Source organism: Clarias gariepinus, chromosome 5 (assembly GCF_024256425.1).
Source record: "Clarias gariepinus isolate MV-2021 ecotype Netherlands chromosome 5, CGAR_prim_01v2, whole genome shotgun sequence".
In the NCBI taxonomy this organism is placed as follows: Eukaryota; Metazoa; Chordata; class Actinopteri; order Siluriformes; family Clariidae; genus Clarias; species Clarias gariepinus.
In genome coordinates, this window is record NC_071104.1 from 20,494,427 (window position 1) to 20,515,390 (window position 20,964).

A 20,964-nucleotide genomic window follows, 5' to 3' on the forward strand; every position below is an offset into this window, starting at 1 on the left:
CACACACACATACCCTAGGGCAGGAACCGAACCTTTAACCCCCGAGGTGAAAGGCCTTAGTGCGAACTCCGCCACCGTGCCACCGGTAAAGTGATTACAACATCAATGTGGGCTATGATGATATCACATCTTACTGTGTTTCTGCCAGTCAGAGAGCCAATACTAACCCCTTTCTACCCCTGAAGAGTGAAAATCAGAACTGGACCATGGCACAATGGAAAAAAGTGACCTGTCACATGAGTCATATTTTTCATTTACTTCATATGGATGGCCAGGTGTGTGGCCTCCTAACTATGAGAAGTGTGGACAAGGCGGTGTTATGCTTTGATACAATAAATAGCTACAAAAAAATTATAAATGAAATTTTTATTAGTTTATGGTATGAATATTCAATTTCAAAAATACTTAAGTAAAGTATACATACAGTATACCAGATTAATAAAATGCCATTTAAAAAGTGTTAAATTATTAGGCTGCATCAAGCAATTGCATGAGATTTGAAATTACTAAAACTGGCTTAAAAATAGGAATGGGAATCACCAGTGACCACCTTATAAAATATTATCACAATATCTAGGCACTGTTTAGCTTTTTAACGCATGTAACTTTTGATAAGACAATGCCATAAAAATGAATTTCTCTTGCACCATACTTGGTTATGTCTAACGTGATCGGTCATGGCTGATCAAACAGCCAGTTACCGTCAGTGGCTCATTGTCTGGTGCATCTCTATTATAAATGTAATAAATCATTTAAAATCGATTTTGGATTCAGTGTGGTGATACACAAATCAGCACACAACAGAATTGTGATTGATAATTGAATTGATTTTTCCCTGTCTCTAATTAAGAACCCTTCTACACATTACTAAAACTTGGATAGCCCTTTGTGAAAAAGAAAATGTCACTTAAGCACCTGTAAAAGTTGCAAGGTTTAAAACATTAACAGTAAAAACTTTTTTCAAAAACATGTTTAAGACTGAAAGTAAGAGCATTTCCATACACACACAATGTGATGAGAACCCACAAAATTAGGACTAAACAGTTGTGTTGTCATAAGAAAACTGCTTTTAATGAGACTAATCAGAAACAAGTATTCAGTTTGTTAGGAAGCATAAAGATTTGATTTTGGAGCAATACTAAAAGGTCATGGTCTGGTGAGTCCAGTTTATCCCTATATCAGCGCGATGCCCATGTTAGGGTAAGAAGGTAAGGCATAACGCAGTGCATTGGTATCATCCATTGTGGCCACTGTATAAGCCACTGAAGGCAGTGTTATGATCTCTGGTTGCTTCAGTTAGTCAAGTTTACAGCGTTATGTGGCACTAAAAATTAAGTCAGCTGATGACCTAAAAGTACTGAATGGGTAGGTCATTACATCTAAGGTGTTTTTCTTCCCTGTTGGCAAAGGCATAGTCCAGGACGCGAATTGTGACAGAGTGGTTCTGCAAGCATGAGGAGTCATTTTCTCATCTTAACTGGGCACCAGATTGCGTGCTGTAATCAAAGATAAGGTACATGAATGAAATGTAAGAGTGTGTGACCCTTTTTGGGTGGCACTGTACTGTAGCATATTAGTAAAGAAGCACAATATCTCGGCACAGAAAAATTAACTGCAGCTATTGATTAAACTGCAGTGTCTGTTATTTTTCCCTTTGAAACAATTAAAATTCAAAACATAATGCATAACATATTTGGATTCCTAAAAAATAATAAATAAATAAGCTTCTAACTGAATGAACACCAGCATACAAAATATGAATATAAAATGATAGTATATCTAATCACCACATGACAACAAGCTAAACTTACATTCATGGCATGAGTCAGCAGGCTTTATGTCTCAATATTTTGCCTCAAACTGCAACAATAGTCTATAACTTATTTTGAATGCAGACATCAACACCACAGAATGGAATAGTTCAGCTGATAATAGTTATTTTCCCAAAGAAGAAATGCTACTTGTCCTGCATGCACACAGCACCGACATTTATTGTCACAGCTTTCTTGTGTTGTCACCATGTTTGCATGCTATGTGAAAAGCCATGCTATAAAGAAAATTAAAGCCATTAGGAATAAAGAATAACAAACGTCATGCACAAACTGCAGGTCACACGGACAACCCACTGCAGGATCAGTGTGTTAAAAATGCTATATTAACCTTTTCAGCAGTCAGCTTCAGAAATCCCACATAACAAGCTACTTATGTAAATAGCCCATTATTGTTCAACAGAACTTCTAAGAGAAAAATGGCAGAATTAATTATATATCAGCTGGCACTGCCCATGTCTACCAACTAGACAGCAATCCTTTGCCACTTGTATTTTTCTAATACATTATATATTATGAAAATGTATATAAAGTTATACATGTTTTAATGTAAAATGCATTGACATTAAACCAAGCAATCAGAGACTGAAGAAAGTTCATTCCGATTGGAAGTTTCAGACTACACCTTATGCAGACGCGTGCATTCACACCCACCCAACACACACACACACACACACACACACACATTTAATTCTATTTTGCATTACAGCAGTGTTATAAGGTAAAGTGCCCGCAGTGGATTTGGGATTTTAGATTCTGGAGTGAAGAATGCATGATTCCAAAAGACTCGAAGTACACATTTTGTTATATATTTTATATAAAGAAATAACATTACAGATGTAGATACAAGAGTATTATATAATTACAGATAATAACTTATATAATATTAATACAGTGGTGCAAAAAAATATTCAGTCAGCCAGCAATTGTGCAAGTTCTCCCACCTAAAAAGATGAGAGAGGCCTGTAATTTTCCTCATAGGTATACCTCAACTATGAGAGACAAAATAAGAAAAAAAAATCCAGAAAATCACATTGTAGGATTTTTAATAAATTAATTGGTAAATTCCTCGATAAAAAAGGTATCTTGTCACCTAGTGTACAAACAAGCAAGATTTCTGGCTTCTTTAAAAGGTTAATCTGTCCTCCACTCGTTACCTTGTTGCACAATTGGTGGCTGACTAAATACTTTTTGCCTCACTGTACATAAATAACATTATGTTAAAGAATATTTGAACGCCTGTAATGAAAGCAATATATTACATTATAGACCGGTTTTGTATTATTGTAGGGCTGCAACGAACTATTATTTTAATAATCAATTATTTTCCGATTAATCAGATAAACCCCAAAACCCAAGAAACAGATTAATTTCCAACCCTTTATTTAAAAACATAACTAAAACCTTTAGAAAGTGTAAAAACATGTTGCTCCTTGAGCTGTTATAATAAAATAAAATAAAATAAAAATGGACTAACACAAAAAACATAGGCAGTTTACATCTGCCAAATAGATACAGTGGAACCTTGGATAATTTGTTCCGGAAGCAGGCTCGTTTTCCAAAACACCAAATTTAATTTTCAAAAACACACTAACGGAATCACTGCTGTAAAGTAAAAATAGAACAAATTAACCTGCACTTTACCTTTAAAAAGAATCGCAACAGAGCAGTGTTTCTGTGTAAAGCAGAGGAAAAGAGTGTGTGTGTGTCCATCAAGGCGAAAGTAAGAGGGGTCTGTGAGTGTGAGGCACAGTGTCCGATGACGCGCGCGTGCACGCACACACACACAGCAGCCAAAAAGCAGGCTAAGCCTTTAGCAGAGAGAGAACATGGATTTTTAACGTCTCTAATGAGACTTGCTTTTGCTTTACACACGCGCTGTACACACACGCATACAGACACAAAATAAAATATGTTTATGCGTACACACACGTTACCAGTGTTACAGTACACAGTACACGAATGTTGATTACCAGTAAAAGACGCACACTAAGACCCAGCAGCCTCCGCTATGTATCTTTCCTCTACATAGCTCGTATTTTTTTATTTTTGCTCCGCCTTGTCTATGAGGCGCCGAACGCTCCGCGCTCAAATAAAGTTTTTTTTAAATAATTAAATGTCTTCGCTTCGCGCGACACAACGAATTGATTATAAATTCGTTGCTAGCGATTATATTCCTATAAAGACCTGCACTCTACAGTATTGTTGTGTACATCGTGCATTTTCTACTGACTGTTTCACTTCATTCATAGCTGATAGCTATAAATTTCTTTAATGTCTGCAACCAGGAAGAAGGTTGGCAAAAAAATAGTACCTAACAGAAGTATACCTAAGGTATTTTTATTATAAATTATACCAATATATAAAGCACAGGTAGTTATATGTTGTTGCCACTGATCTTAAGTATATTGAGTATCATTAACACCTTACCATATTACAAACACATAATTTTATCCCTAGTGTTTTAATGGTGCATCATAACCTGTAATTTATGGTTTAATTAATATCCATTAATACACCATTCATACATAATTTTATACATATTTACTTGCCAGTAAATAAAATGAATTAGAATCTGTCCAAACACGATCTAAAGTCTGACTGCTTTGCATTCACACAGTGTACTAATGAACTTATGTGTTACGGATTTTTCTAAAGGTAATGTCTTTCAAGCCAAAAGTAAAGAAATCAAGGCTTTAAAGTTAACAAATCCGAAATATTCTCATCTGAACATTCTATATAGCTAAATAGCTACAAAATAACACCAAAGTGAACCTATCTAAGTCTAATATGAAGCTGCCTTCCATTTTCATATCTAACCACAAATCCACTTTCAGTTTTATTTTATTAAACCTCACAATTATGAACATTAGTTAGTTAAGTTAAAATTAGGGATGTCAATATTAACGCGCTAGCGCATGTGATTAACTTAAAGATTTTTACACTTGACCCTACTGGCTTCCCATATTCCGTGGTTACCCGGATGTGTGCTATAATGGCAAATTATTTATTTTTACATTTAATGCAGATACAGTAATAGAATAGCAAAGGAAAATCACCATGTGTGCTGAACAGGAAGTTTCACTATAAAAAGGTTCGAGATGAAATGCTCGCGCTACCTTTAAGATGAACTATTTTCACAAGGAAACATTAAATGTAAGCTGTGGGAATGGTGACTGTGGTGAATAGGCTGTAGGTTGCTGGTTTTTGGATCAGAGGATCTGAGTTCGAGCCCTGCCGTCAGTGGGTTGCCACACTCCATACTACCTAGTCGCTCAAGAGATTTTAATTTAACATTTGCAAAATGTTAATGTTTAGGATATTATAAAACTGCATCAAATCTTTTTTTCTCTAACCAGTTTGTCATGCATTTCTTTATTTAACATTGCACATTTATAATACAAGTACTGTAAATCTGCGTATTTTAAAATGGTCATTAATCGTGATAAATCACAGACTATGACTGTGATTAACTTATGAATATATATTTTTTTCGATTGACAGCACTAGTAAAACACCAATACTGTAGATTTCTTTTTTTTTTTTTCACCTGGCTCAAAAACTGTCAGCATTTGACCCTGCCCTCAGCATATTGTTGGCAGTCTAGCAGAAGGACACACTTGACCTTTGCTACACTCTGAGCACCTTTTGATGCCAGCAGGAAATGCAATGCAATCTTTGAAACCAACTAAACCCATCTCAGCCAAAACACAGTATAGCCAATTTAGCATGGTTGCTGAAAGTGTGGAAAGTGCTCCTTCATTTTTTTTGTTCTGAAAGTATTGAACAACTTTCAAGAGAAGTGTTCTTTATCTTGCAGCAAGCAGTGCAAGTCTGTGACAGGCCATGTTTGTGAGGCTGAGTGCTTTATCTCCATTCCCTTTGCAGTGCACTGATGCGCAGCAGAACGGCAGAGAGGCTGAATGCACTTCTTCGACAAGGAGACAGGAGAAACAAAAACAAGCAAGCGTATCACTAATTAGAACAAAGAGAGTCAGAGACTAAAGAAGCTCAGCTGGCAGAGCTGTGCAGGTGGCTTATTTAGATGAAAGACATGGGAAATATAAAAAGAAACATGGTCATACAGTAAATGCAGAATGCACATTAATGCGTTAGCCTGTAGGTGCAGGTAAGTAATCTTAGCAATTACTAGGGAACCTACTTGTATAATAGGAAAACTATTAATGTTTTAAAAATTCATAGGGAATTAATAACACACGTCATTTTAAAAAGAGACGTGCACTGACATTTTACAGAGCAGTTGGACGAACCTGAAAAAACTTCTCTCCCTGATTTTTGATGTTACTCAACAATATATATCCATCCAATTAATATCCATTTTAAATTCCTAAATAGTCTTAAATTTAAATTAGTTTAGGCAGCATTATGATTTTTCATCTTAAGTTTATTGCCAGACCATCACCATCTCTCAATCATCTTTCAATCTCTAAAAACTATATATTTTTTTTAAATGTACCCTGTACTGGAGATCACACAGCTACAGTATAACATAGCACAATAAGAAAAATCTTGTTACAGACATAGGCTATTTAAAGCGTTCAGAATTTATTAAAATATTGAAAAAGACCACAACATGTAAACTTTAAAAATAAACTCTTTTAACAATTTTTTTTTAGTCCATATTTTATACATGAAGCAACAATATAAAAGCAGATTTTGCAAATTCAGGTCACTAGAAATTTAATATACTTACTTGCAGCATTGGACACAACAGCAGTGGTGCTTTTCAAATTTAAAAAGACAACATACTAAACAATATTGCAAGTTAACCAATATATTAACTTGCTTTCAGGTATGATAAGATATGACAAGGGGTGATACAGCGGCCTATATGTTATCCAGCTCAATTGCTTAGATTGTTTCAGCTTAATACAGTTACGGGCAAAAAATGTATACACACTTCAACATGAAAAATATATGCTTCTGACACACATGATAGCATCAGCGATGGTTCAACTTTCCTTCTAGAGAAAACATAATAACACACATTGCTGCCATAATTCAATTCAAGTTTTAAGTTTCAATTGAAGTATGTTTACATTTTTTGCCTTCTCTGTATACGGCATTACTGCTTGACATGATGCAAACATAACCTAACTGCATTGCTCAGAAGGTTATATGGGGATATGCATATCTACAGGAAAATACACTGGTTATGCAACATTACAACCATGGTACAACATTAGCTATTTTTTGTCCATTGTATTTTTTTTTTCTCCCAAGGGCCAACTCAATCACAAACTGCCTACTGGGCAATTTCTCTGGCAATATTAGCCCTGGCCCATGCATTTTGACACCTGCAATGGTTTTAAACTAGTGAATGTTGAAGTATTTAGGTAAACATTATACAGAATTCACACTAAGGCCCTTGTGCAACTTCAACAAACCTAATAAAGCCTCTAGGCATACAATTAATTAAATCCCTTGTTTAAGTGTGCAGAATTTCTGCACATTGCACATTACACTTTCTCTCTGTTGAGTCAACAAGAAACACCAAATGTAGTACTGTATGAAGACATTCAGCACTTGATAAAATGTCCCTGACTATTACAGTAGATGTATTAGATGTATCAGCACTACTCCTAATCAACTAAAAAAATAGTTAATTACTTTTAAGAAGTTAGTTTAAATTTAATCGTATCTGTGCGCCAACTTATTTCTGTCGAATCTAAATCCAAAATGTTGTTCACTAGGATATACTAAACTAGATTAAAGCTGGGCACTATATTACTGTATGTTTTAAGATATAGTGATAAATTTTGAAACAAGATACAATTCCTGGAGAAACCATGAAGTAGGTGCAATGGTGCACTGCTTTTCCTGGACAAAACGCTAAAAAAACGGCTTATTTTTAGACCACAATGTTACAAAGATATCAGTCTATATACTACCTGAGATATCAGCGGTTGCATATGACTTAAGAAGGTTTAGCATGGACCAAATGCTGCTGCCGCCCCTTTCCTCTGCACATGAATCTCACAAACGCAAGAGAATGTAATGAGCTTTAATATGAAAGCCAATGGTACTCATGTGATTCTTGAACTTACTGTATATCAGAGATTTGAGGCCTTACACGTGTGGGATGTCAAGTTTCATGCGTATTAAAAAAAATTGAGTAAAGGCAGGTGGTCTAAAAGTGTTTTTTAGAGTGTGCGTTTACTCTACAAACCCAATTACAGTCTATAGAGGAATTTTTGCAGTAAATTATTTTTGTGCAGCAACTGCAAGCAGTATAGTGGTGCCATGCCACGTTTTTTTTTCCAATCAGACCAAAAAGATGAAAACTAGAAGTCAGAAGAGCAAGGTGGTTTGTCACAGGTACTAAAAGGATACTCATAACTCAAAGGGTGTTTTTTTGCGCCATGTTAGAGTTTGTTCCACTGCACTTGGGGGACCTGGCTAAGTTTCACGGGGCACATGCAAAATTTAGGGCAAAGGGGCCGCCAGTCCCAAATTGGGGGAAAAAAAGGGAATTCTGGATAAACTGTTGGTCAGATTGCTTAAAAAAGTAATAACACACGATTTCCAGCACGGAGGAGCGACAATATTGTTTGTATCGATATAGACTGATGTTGTTGTTGCATGATCTGTTTTATGAGTCCATGGCACTCTCCCGGTGCACATAAATCCGTTGTTTACAATTTGTGCTGCTCCCATGTTTAACATGTTAGCAGGGTAGCCCTAACAAATAGCCTTACTGTACATGTGAAGGCTTTGTGGCAATAAGTATATCACACTCATAACTCTTCCTACTGCTGTATTCTGCACTGGTAATACTGTGCTAAAAAATTTTTGCATTGTATTTTCCTCATTAGTTTTTGACGTTTAAATGTAATGTAATGCCCGGAAAGGAAGTAAATGTACCTCAGTATGTGTACTTATTTCTCTCTATACGACAACTCCAGAGGCTCCACAGTAAATCTGATTCGATCTTGTTATGTTTGTTCTGTTTAAATTTTTATCATTTATTTTAACTATCTACTGTATTATTGTTGTCGAGACTAGGTGAACGAAAATTCGCAGAGAAAGGCTATTTATTTAACATATTGTGTCATTTACATTGTTCCAGCATGTTTTAAACAGAGATTGATGCCTTGTCTTTAAATTATATTTTGATTACCATTTTTATAAAAGTGCTTGTGGCATCTCAGATGTGGCTTTGACTTACAACTCAACACTTACGAAGTATAATCAGCCGAAGAGCGAGAGAGAAAGAGATTTAGTCCATATCTCCCATCCCTACACTAGATTGGCATATGTAACAAACAGCAAGGCATTTGGCATTCAGTCTATTTGTCCTTATTATAGTATATACTAAATACTTAATATATACAGTATGATAATGTTAATGTGAATGATATGCAATGCAATCTTTTACACATTTTTTAAATAATTTTAAATAAAGCAATGTTTTGGTTTATCTGTATAATATCAGTAGCAATGTTTTTGACTGGAGTATATACAGATAATTGTGATCAAAGTTAAATAGATTTTTATTAACATAAAAAATATTAAACCTTCTTCGGTTATAAAACAGCCGCAAAGTCGAAAGAGTACACAATCATCGTCCAACAACCCTCATCGTCCAAACAGACTGCACCAAAAACACAAGTTATCGGTTTGAAGCCATAGAGATTTCATATTTGAGAAAATTTGAGTACATCTAAGTACATCAGTGTTTCAGATCTATGGCATCCAATCTCAAGCCTCCTCTGATGATCTGCACCCTTCACAGCTAGGCTACGAGTTATTGGAGCGCACTATCTCTAAAACTGAAAAAGAATGTGCCGTGCATGCAGATCAGTGTAATATGATTCACTGCGTGTAATATCAGTCATTGGATCTGTCTTCAAAAAGATTGGATGAGGCTGAATAGGATTACATATCATATTAAAGACTGTAATTAATTGTATTGAGTAATTAATTCCATGATATCAAAGGGTGTCATTTAAAAAAAAACAGTATGTGAGGCTGCTTTAATGCCCCAGGCACTTTCTCCTGAGTGTGGATGGCTGGATGAATTACTCTGCTGTGTGGCTTTTCTGGAACATTCCAGCGTCAGGCCCTCGGCCGTCGCTGTATGCCAGGTGGCAGCTGGGACAGTTCTCCTTTAATCTGGCTCAGTGGTTCCAGTTTACTGCCATAACAGTCTGCCACATGGTGTAGGGGACTATGGGAAATGCAGCAGTTTTTCCCTAAGGCCATGTAGATACGTGCTTGGACAGTGTTTAATCATACATGCTGGCCACAAATATGTACCAATAATATTAATAAGATTACATCAGTACTGGAAATTTAGGGCACGGTTAGAGAAAAAGTGACAGAAGTGAGAGGCACACTTTCGGTGCTCCGCTGTCAGTACCTTTATACTTCAGATCTGTATGGAAGGGGAGACTGTTGTAAAGCATCTGTCACCTAAGCTATGAATTCATACTTGGGCGCAAAATACTGTCAAAAACTAAATTGCAGTTAACAAATCTTTAAAGAAATAACTCACCTATTTGCTTTTTCTCGTGACAAAATTGATGCACTCACGACCATGTAATGCAATGTGAAGACTGCTGGTTTACAGAACCAAAATTAAACATTGCTATGATGAAAAAGGATTCGAAAATTTGTTCACAGTCATGACAGCTATGTGACCCCAAAGTAACTGCATCATTTTTTTTTTTTAAAAAGCACCTTCTAAATATAATGTGGCTCCATCCACCATAAATCCATTACAACCTTCAGAAGCCCTGTGGAAAAAACTGAGTGACTGAATGTTTCTAAATGTTTTGGAGTAGTTTGTAAGTATCTATAAATTAAATATTTAGAATATTATCTTTTTTTGCCGTGCCAAATTTTTTTTTGGTCATTACAATTTTCCCTCAATAATACAACAATGGAAGTTCCAAATCCGAAACGAGAACGGATAACATAGAACGGTATAGTAGATATAAAGCCTAGACCACAATCACATATATGAAAAAAAATGGACAATATAGTAGGCTTTCCATATCCAGATTCTAGATTCTAGATCCAGACTAGGCTTTCATTCAAGATTATTGTGATTGTAGACGTTAAAAAATGTTCTAAAATTTTTTAAAAATCCCGAAATCACTAATCCCTAAATCCCAAGAATTTAGAAAAATTCCAAGGAGTGGCACCAGTGCTAAGCATATAATAATATTAAAATATTTCTGTCGTACACAAAAGCCACAAAACAAACACCACTGCCAGGTCAATAAAACTGATTATCAATTGTATTGTAGTAATCAATACAATTTACAGGCTCATTGGCATCCGAGGCTCATTTATGTCTGTGAGACCCAAAAGCTAGTCTGTTTGGTCCGATCCCATGGAAAGCTTATGTAAATTGCTGAAAAAATTCAATGTTGGACAAGAAAGGAAAGGGTAACTGACCACCCAGTGCATCACAGGTCCACAAATAGCGCTTAGCAAAGCAAAAAGTTTCCAAATGCCGCAGATCCCAATCTGACCAAGCATCCATGGAATGTGCCGAACAAACAAGTCTGATCCACGGAGAACACACGCTGCAACCCACAGCACCACAGCACCCAAAGGATAGCTGCTATCGTCCGATGGGCAAGAGCTTCCCTAATGGCACAGGAGGAAACTACACACTACTGTTGCTTAATCGTTTGGGTTTTATGTTATTTAATTAGATATTTTAGCAATTTAACAGCTTCAAATAGGTGTCAAAATAAATGTATAAAATTTTTAATTAGCCAATATTTTAAATCCTTCAATAACAATAACAGTTAGATGCTTCAATAACAATAAAAATCTGAAGCTACTGTAATCATACTTCCCTGTATGCACCTTTTTAACCTCTTGTAAAGTTTGACCTTAATCTTTAAGGTTTGTCAATATCACAGAATCCAGCCCAGAAAATTTGAACAAAGATAATTACAATAATTTCTATTCTGTGCAATGCCATGGTGTGACAGATATCAGATAAAACAACACAGATATCATCATATGTAAATAATGCAATGTACACCATGGTTATTAAAAATGCAACTGCTATCTATGAATTCATGCAATACTCCTGGGTTATGAACTTCCTTAAGCTGTCAGATTGATTTGCACACTTTATTTCCATGCTCTGATCAGCCATATCAAGTGTCTGTATTCATTATTCTCAGTTTTGCCTCCAGACTTAAGCACATCATGTTGGTTAATTACACAGTATTGCTTATCTAGTCAATTATCTTTGACACATAAGTCACTTCAGCATAATCTTTTTAGCCTTCTCTTTGCCTTAGGTCATCATAATGCTTACAATGCTTAGTCCAATAATTTTGCATAAAATGGCCAGTCTGACTTTTTTTTAAATAATCAGTGCTAAGTCATTCTTGCCAGCAGCATTAGCACCATAATTGAGACAGGCAGCAATTATACTCCAAAGCATGGTGTTACTGTCTTGGTGACGGGTCTGTAGTCATTCACAGTCAGACATTCACAGTCATACATCATTCCATCATAACCTTAGGCACAAAGAATATTTGGCAAGTGTCAGTGGTAACACAGAACTGATCACAGGAAGCTGTACATGGCAGTAGAAAACAGGCAAGCCAAGAAAGACGTCAAATTAACTTTTGCTTAGCTAATGCACTTTACAGGCACTGCGTTTTATTTGTTATCTAATTACCTTAGCATGTACTGTAGGGAATAACAAACAGCTACAGTACCTTACTTTTACTATGGCATTTGACTCTAACAGTGATGTTGTGTAATGCCTAACACTGTGTTTGATCCATCACATTCTAACTGAGTTATATTGAGAAGGATGTTGTAGATCAAAGTGCCTCTTCATCTTTGGTGTATTTCATTCCTGACCTGTTTAAATCCTCCGCTCCATTTTAGCCAGCAAGCTACCTTAAGCCTGCTAGCTGGCTAAATGTCCATGTTTAATGTGTTTTTCTTTAGCTCTGCATTAAAAAATTCAGTTTCGATTGTTGATAATCAACTGAAATGCTGCCCTGATGTTGGTATTTGGATTTTTTCTCTGATGTGCCTTGCTCTCTGCATTACTCAAGCACATTACCCTCGCCACTGCTTCATCATGTAGCATGATGTTTGAATACAAATTGTTATCATTTATTGCCTGCACCCCTTATAAACTACAATTCTTGAGCTATGTCTAAGCCATGTCTTTCTTTCCATTTTTAATAGGCTTATAGCATGCACAGCGTTACAGTAATTTTTAGGTAAAAACAACCTTAATAAATCAATTAAATGTGATAGTCAAGTTTATATACTGTAAATGAATTAAAAACAATATTCTAAAAAAAATTAGTGAACTCACTTCACTATGCGGACTTCATCCCAAACCACATACTACAATATTAAATCGGATGTCATTTTATTTGTGATGTTTTTATTTTAACAAAATCCTTGGTGCGCAGTTTGGAACGCAGCCTTGAAAATTTGCAAATCTTCATCAGAAAGTCATGTTAGATGATGATTGCTTCTAATAACATGTTTACCAGAAGTCACTGAAATTATATCTTGTCACTTTTACATCTTGTGGCATCAGTAAAATCTTTTTCCTTGATTTTTTTTAAACGAATGACCCCAAAATCAGTCCTGATGTCAGTTGTCAAAATGCAAAAAAAAAAAAAATGTAATGTTACAAATATGCTACCACATGCTATATAACAGCCTGAAACAAACTAGAAATATTGCCTGGCCAAATAGGTAAGAGCCTTGCACTGAATAACTACTGCAGTGATTAATATGGCTCAGCTGGCAAGGAGTTATTTAACCCTAACTAATGCAGTGAGTGGCTTCTCAATTGTTAAACAGAAAACATATTCTGTGGTTGTGGCTAAGGTTACTTACTGTAGGTTCAGGATCAAATTATTGGTCTCATTACAGCCCTCAGCACATATTGTAGCACTCAGAACATTTTAGCCATTTTTTTCTTGATTTCTGCGGTTGCATATAAAATATAAATATAAAATGTATATAGCTCAGGATTGTGCAGTATAGAGTGACATAGAGCTGCTCACTTTGAGTCTACAATTTTGTAATATTATTCCCATATTCCGAGAGTGTTAAAATTCTACTGTACCTGATATATCAGTTAAACTCAAATGCACCGTTTGATGTCTGACGCCTCACCAATAAAAGAATCCGGCAAGGCTGATCAGTGTTGCTTTTAGGGGTTTTAAGGGTTAAGCAAAGAAAACAACTATGGAGATTGCTGAAACTACTAAAATTTGGTGAAGAACTGTCTAACACATTACTAAAACCTAAAAGAATTTAATAAATTATCATCTTTAAAGCAAGAAATGGGGATGTAAACAAAAATTGGAGAACGTCCCACTAATAGAACATATGGTTATGTTTAATAGTAAAAGTAAGAGCATTTCTACACGCACAATGTGAAGCAAAACCCTAGGGATTGGGACTAAACTGCTGTGCCGCACTATGAAAAACATGTATCAGTGGGGCTATGTATGCATAAAAAAGGCTTAAATTTAACTAGAAATCATAAAAAAATGGGCTGTGGAGCATTGAAATAAGGCCAGGTGGTCCAGATTCACGCTGTTTCAGAGTGATGGGTACATCAAGGTTAGAAGAGAGGCGATGAAGTGATACATCCACCATGCGTAGTGCCTACTGTACAAGCCTGTAAGGGCAGTGTTATTATTTTGGGGTTGTCTAGGTTCAGGAACATATTGTGGCCAAAAAATAGGTCTACTGTCTACATAAATATAGTGAATGAAGTATTTACATGAATGGATTTTTTTCCCCCTGATGATAGAGGCATATTTCAAGATGCCAATGCCGGGATTCATTGAGCTTAAATTGTGAAAGAGTGGTTTAGGGAGCATGAGACCATTTTCACACATGGATGGGCCACAGCAGAGTCCAGACCCTAACTCCCTCCAAGAATCTTTGGGATGTGCTGACTTTATGCAGCGGTCCAACTTTCCCATCATTAATACAAGATCTTAAACAAAAATTAATGTGATCTTGGATTATCTAATGCCATACTATAAAAAATGCATGCCTTAATCAAAGCAAAAGATGGCCTAACGAAATATTAAGAGTGTGTGATTTTTTTTTTTTGGCTAAGAAGTTCAAGTTCAAGTTCAAGTAGGCTTTATTGTCATTACAACCATATACAGTTAGTACACAGTGAAACGAAACAACGTTCCTCCAGGACCAAGGTGCTACATGCAACATAAATTTACAACATAAATTAACATAGACACTAAACTAGCTAACCAAGAGGCCTAGTTAGCTGGCTAGCAGAGACAGGACAGAGAGACCCAACATAAATTACAACATAAATTAACAAAAACTAACTAGCTAAGTATAACTATTTTACAGACAACATAAAGTGCATGTGCAAATGTGCAAACAAGAGCAGTGTACAGTATAATGTCAAAAACATAAATTTAAACAAGTATATATTATTTAACCAAACATTCAGTTCATGATTTTGGAACGGCTTGACATTTAAATATATAAGTATCTTTAAAAAGCATTAAGGGGAACCAATTTAAACCTTTTACCTGTTACATCCCTCAGTAGTGCTGTTAATTTAATTTAATTACATCATTAAAATGAAACCCAGCTTAGCTTTTCATGTCCTTACAGAATATCTGGCTGTATAAGATATTATTCCATGGTGTATCTGAAACAGGCTTGCATGATTTGATTTAAAAAAATAAATAATAATAATCATAATAATAATCATAATAATAATCATAATAATAAAAGAAATCACACAGCGAATCTTTTGGCATGTAATAAAAATGAGATTTAAAAGTAACTATTAAATGATCACATTAAGTTAATGTTTGCCCAAAAAGTGTTAACAAATGTAACACAATTTTAACACAAATGTGTTAAAAAATAAAAACTAATATTAAGATTACTGACAAACTCCACATTAATTCCTGAATATACATTTACATATTACATGTAATAAATTTCAGCCTTTGTGATTAGATAATTGTAGCACTAATTTGAAAATGCAGAAATGGTAGCCCTGGTTACTCAGTTCTATGTGAAAAGAATTTTAATTGTACTCATTATTTTTGGGAAAGCTAATGAGAACTTAGCTTATGGCTGAATACATTAAATTTACAGGCCTTACTAACAGCATTGTTCTTACTTAGCAATTTTTCTTAAATGAGCAAATGGAACAATGCCACAGCAAAAGAGTGAAATGACTACATTATTACCCTTAGATATTTCCAAAAAAAAGAGAGAAAGATTTTAGCCTTCATACTGCCCATTTAATTGAACTAACATGAATTCACCAGTCACTGCCCCATACCAGGCCTGCATGACAAATGATAAACTCATAAATGTACCTAAACCATGCCAAGTCATCCACATTCACATAGTAACCTCTGATTGATAACATGCTACCTGAGTATAGTCTCTTTTTGAAAAATAACACATTCAAATGCATTTGCTCCAATATTGACTATTGACAATGGGGCAAAGTAAGCATCGAAGGCATCTCAACAAATGTCAGCACATTGATTTTCACCTGAGTGTGATTGTCGTGTCATAATGGAATGTGTTATAGCATATAATAAACATATTTGATTACTCAGTGGATTCCTCCCTTAAAATGGAGTTAGCAGTTCTAATCCTATACACTTTTTGTTAAATTTACCTAATATCTCCTGAAAGTTTGCTAGCTACGTATCCATTCCCTGCATGGACTGAAAAAAATGCTGTGTTCATACCCTGGCTCTGTAAATGGGAAGCATACAAAGTGTTGTGCCGTGCCACACGACTCTGTTAAAGCCAACCAGGAACCAGGAAATGTTTGTGCTCATGCACAGGACAGGGGAAGAAGAGAGGAGGGTGTAATGTAATGGCTTTATGTACTAATTAGATACAACTGTAGACAGGCAGTTACGGGATGTTACCAAAAAGTCCACGGCAGAGTAGAGAGAACATGTGAGGGCAAAAGAGGGCACACTATATACTGCCTGCCTGACCACAAAAGTCACCATTTCCGAAGGGTCAAATTATTGGTTTGTATCATGCAAAAAAAATAAAAAAATGTACAGGGACCGGCTTTAGAACTGTCCAACACTTTATTAAAACCTGGAAGTTAAGTCTTTGTGGATAAAAAATTATTAATCTAGCTCAATTAAATGTTTGATGTTGCACCATAAACATTATGTTTTATCATAAAAAAAAACAATAGTGTAAACCACAGCTATGTATACTAGTGAAAGCAAAAGGATTTTCACAGGATTGCAATTAATCGGTTGTGTGGTCATAACAAAACCATCTGTTATTGAGGCTAATTGAGAAAGAACTGGACTTTTAAACGAAGGAAAACAATGATGTGATCTGATTAATCATGCACCCATCATGCATAGTGGCCCCTGTTCAAGCCTCTGTTGGTCAGGTCTAGGCTCAGCAGCATTATGTGGCAATAAAATGAAGTCAGCTGATAACTTAATTATTATTAAATTAGAAGGTTCCCTGATGATAAAAGCATATTTCAGGAAAACAATAGTGACACTCATCATGGTTAAATTGGGAAATAGTGGTTCTGGGAGCAGGGTCAATCATTTTCACATACGAAATTGTCATCTACAGAGTCCCGACCTTAACCCCATTGAAAGTCCTTGGGATAGAGTCCTGCTGGGGATGGCTTCAGGAAGTGATTTAACTCTCCCATTATCAATACAAGATCTTGGCCAAAAATCAATGCAACACTAAAGAGTTTTTTCTGGGGAAAAATATCGCCAACTGCTCTGAGAAATTTTCATAATTATGCCCAATGTTTATTTTTCTACCTCCATTTTCCCATTCCCATCAGCCAATAACTGAGTACAGTTGACTGTTTTCACACTGACAGGTGTGGAAATTTTACATAGGCTGCTCACAAAAAGTACTTTCTGATTTTGAAAAATGCATGGTATTAAGATGTCAATCACAAGAGTTTTTTTTAGAAAGGTTTAGGGTCTAAAGTAATTTCCCAGAAACATAGGTTGCATCCAGCTGTGCAGATATATGTTCTAAAGCTGGAATTCAGGTTCTTTACCTGCTTCATTTTCACACACAGGCAGGGATCATCCCTTACTAGTTTTTCCTGCTCTTTATATTAGTCTGCGAGTTCTTCTGTGCTTCAGGCCATATTTATAGCTGATAGTTAAAAGAGACACAATTCTAACTGTTAATCATATCAAAGGATGCATTAGCTGACCTTTTTATTCTCTTAAACTGACACTAAAGCCATGTTTTAGGTGGAAAGTGCAAAGGTGTAGAAGAATAAATACAGATACATTTCTAAGAATCTGCAATGTGTACAATTAAATATATACCTATATATGGTGTGATCCAATGCATATTTAAATTACACACTACTGGGAGTGCATGAATGGTGGTCTATGCTTTTATTGACTTGGCTCCAAACCATGTACAACTTACAATTGGACAATAAGCTAACACAGCATGCTTCAATATAATCTCAGTTAATTAGGCTCTGGGGTCCATCCACCTAATTTCGTTATGAAATTATTGTGCTTAAGCTGCCTCTTGGGCTGTGGCTTGTACTCTTTATAGAGCATATGTTTCCAGCAACCTTGAAATGTCTGTTATAGACGATCGATATCTTGTGTGACACCAAGATAAAGAACCGTAAAAGTAGAGCAGATAAAATGATGCTATGGTTTGTGTAGCCTCAATAGCCATAATGTCTGCCCATCAGAGCAAAACCTTCAGGCTTTGATGCACTAAACTAAATACAGGTCTGGTCATACAATTATGTGAACTAAACAAACTGTAAAAAGGTTAATAAAATTATTATTATTATTATTATTATTATTATTATTACTACTACTTATAATAATATTAATAATTATTATTATGATTATTATTATTATTAATAATATTGTCAAAGATAATAATAATAATAATAATCATAATAATAATATGACCCCTAATACATTTAATCAATAATTGGCCAAGTAAAAATATATATGTTCATAAGGGGTTTAAATTCATTTCAAATAGGTTTTTCAGAGCAGTACTGAGAGAATGTCAGCGCTGTGTGAGATTTTTGTGAAATTCACAAAGCCTTCTGAGGTGGGTGAAAAAGGAAAACTCGGGAAGAAAAAGAACAATAAATTAAGTGAGTTTATTTCGTTGTATTGTTCATGACAACGTGATCATTTGGTACTGCTTTGTCATGGTGAGCTGGCAGGAGTTTGTCAATCAAGCTAGGTAATTAGCTAGATACGTAGTTAAAAAAAAGCTGCAAACTCCTTGTTTTTTAGTGCTCAAGACCAAGGAATAAAATCAGCAACAGTAATATTTGCCTTGGTCAATTCAGTAAGGTATGAAAATTGTAAATACTGTAAATTACCCTAGATTAGTTGAGTGATATTTTTTTAATCTAGCTAATTACTAACAATAGCATAATGCCTTAATCAGTAAGAAACCAATATACATGTTATATTTTAGTCTTAGCGCTAACTCCACTGACGGATTAGCAAAGCAAGCTAATTGTCTAGCAAAGTAGACACAACAGATGCACCAACAAATGACGCTACTTCCATCTATTCAGGGAAACAGGGGAGGAAGCACAATGATCACTTTAACTTTTTCTTCTATTTTCTATATTCTTCTATTATAAATAAAATAATAATTAAAAAAAATAAGCTTTTGCTAAATAAGGCTGAATAAAGGTATCACTCAAGCCACCCACCATAATCTGTCGCTTTCCCGCATTATACCTAATTTGCATAGAATTGAAAAAAAGTCAGTTCAAATGTTGCTTGCCGCGCTGTCAATGGCCGCGGATTCTAAAATCACGACTGCATGTCAGGGACATATACTGTATATATAATGTGAATAGTCCCCTGTTGCTCTGTCACTTGCTAGTATAAATGTACGATTATAAATAGTCAGTCAAGCTGGCAATCAAGCTTTAAGAGCCTAGAGATGTTGGATACTGACAGCTAATATAAGCTAAGCATGAATAGATCAGATGCCCTGCTAACTGTCATTAACATTGGCCATATCAGTAAAGGAACAAAAACACTATTTCTGCCTATGCATTACAGAAATAGTCCATAATAATATTTACAGTCTGCAAATTTATTTGGGTGAATAAAGCTAGTTCAGGATTACACACATGCACAAAATTGTAGGTAGATAGATAGATAGATAAATACCTTTAGTGTGAGTGTGCATGTGTGAAATAATGAAATACTGAATCTCTATTAATACAAATACATGTGCATGATATTAGTGTGAAGTGCTTTTTAATTTTTAAAAGCTTAATATTTTAAGATATTGATGTATGGTTCTCAGGAATAAAACAATGCATTGAATCACATAGTTATTTTTTTACCTTTCACTGACACACCTTTCGCATGCCATTTAGTGCCACTATCACTAGACTAGCTAACTACGTAAGTACTTATCAGTCAGTCTTTATTAGTTCTAATAGTCTTGAATTTGTATTTGCACATATAACATCGTCAGTGCTGTTTTCTATGTCCATGATCGCAAACCGAACTGAAGAGGGGGTTAGCCAAATTACAATCTGATTACGGCCCCTAAAATGCTGAGGCTGGTCATGGTAAATGGATAATGAGGAGAGCAGTTTCACCGAACACTCTAAGTACACGCTGAGAAGCTAAGACGACACGGACAACCCACGTTATAATTGTAAAACACAGATAAGAGCGTGCAACAGGATGATAATTGGGAGTCTTCAAAAGGGCTGTGAAGCTTTTGAGATGTATGAATTCAGAAGGAGAGAACAGTCTCACAAACAGACCATTCAGCTAATCTCTGAAGAGAGTTTTCTGACATTTTCATCTGATATGATGAATCATCTAGCGTTCATCTGATATGATGAATATGCAGCTTTTAGAAATGTCACATTTTTCTTCTGAATACATGCTGATTAAGTCAATTTATACGAGGCTAAATTACACTTAACTGGTGTTTTAGCTAATAATCTGTCAAGGGGTACAATAACTGCAGCGACTTGCTATTTAAAGGCAGGTGCAAAACAAGCTACTTTGTAAATTATTTATTTATTTACTGTATTTTATTTTTTCCTATGGACTTTTTCCTAAGCCTTAGTACGGAGATAATA

The 20,964-nt window shown here is 35.3% G+C and overlaps 1 protein-coding gene across 1 annotated transcript in view; it reads right to left on the minus strand.

Moving 5' to 3' along the window:
- Positions 1–20,964, minus strand: part of lrp1bb (low density lipoprotein receptor-related protein 1Bb) — a 339,963-nt gene that overhangs the window by 318,124 nt on the left and 875 nt on the right. The window lies entirely within an intron of this gene.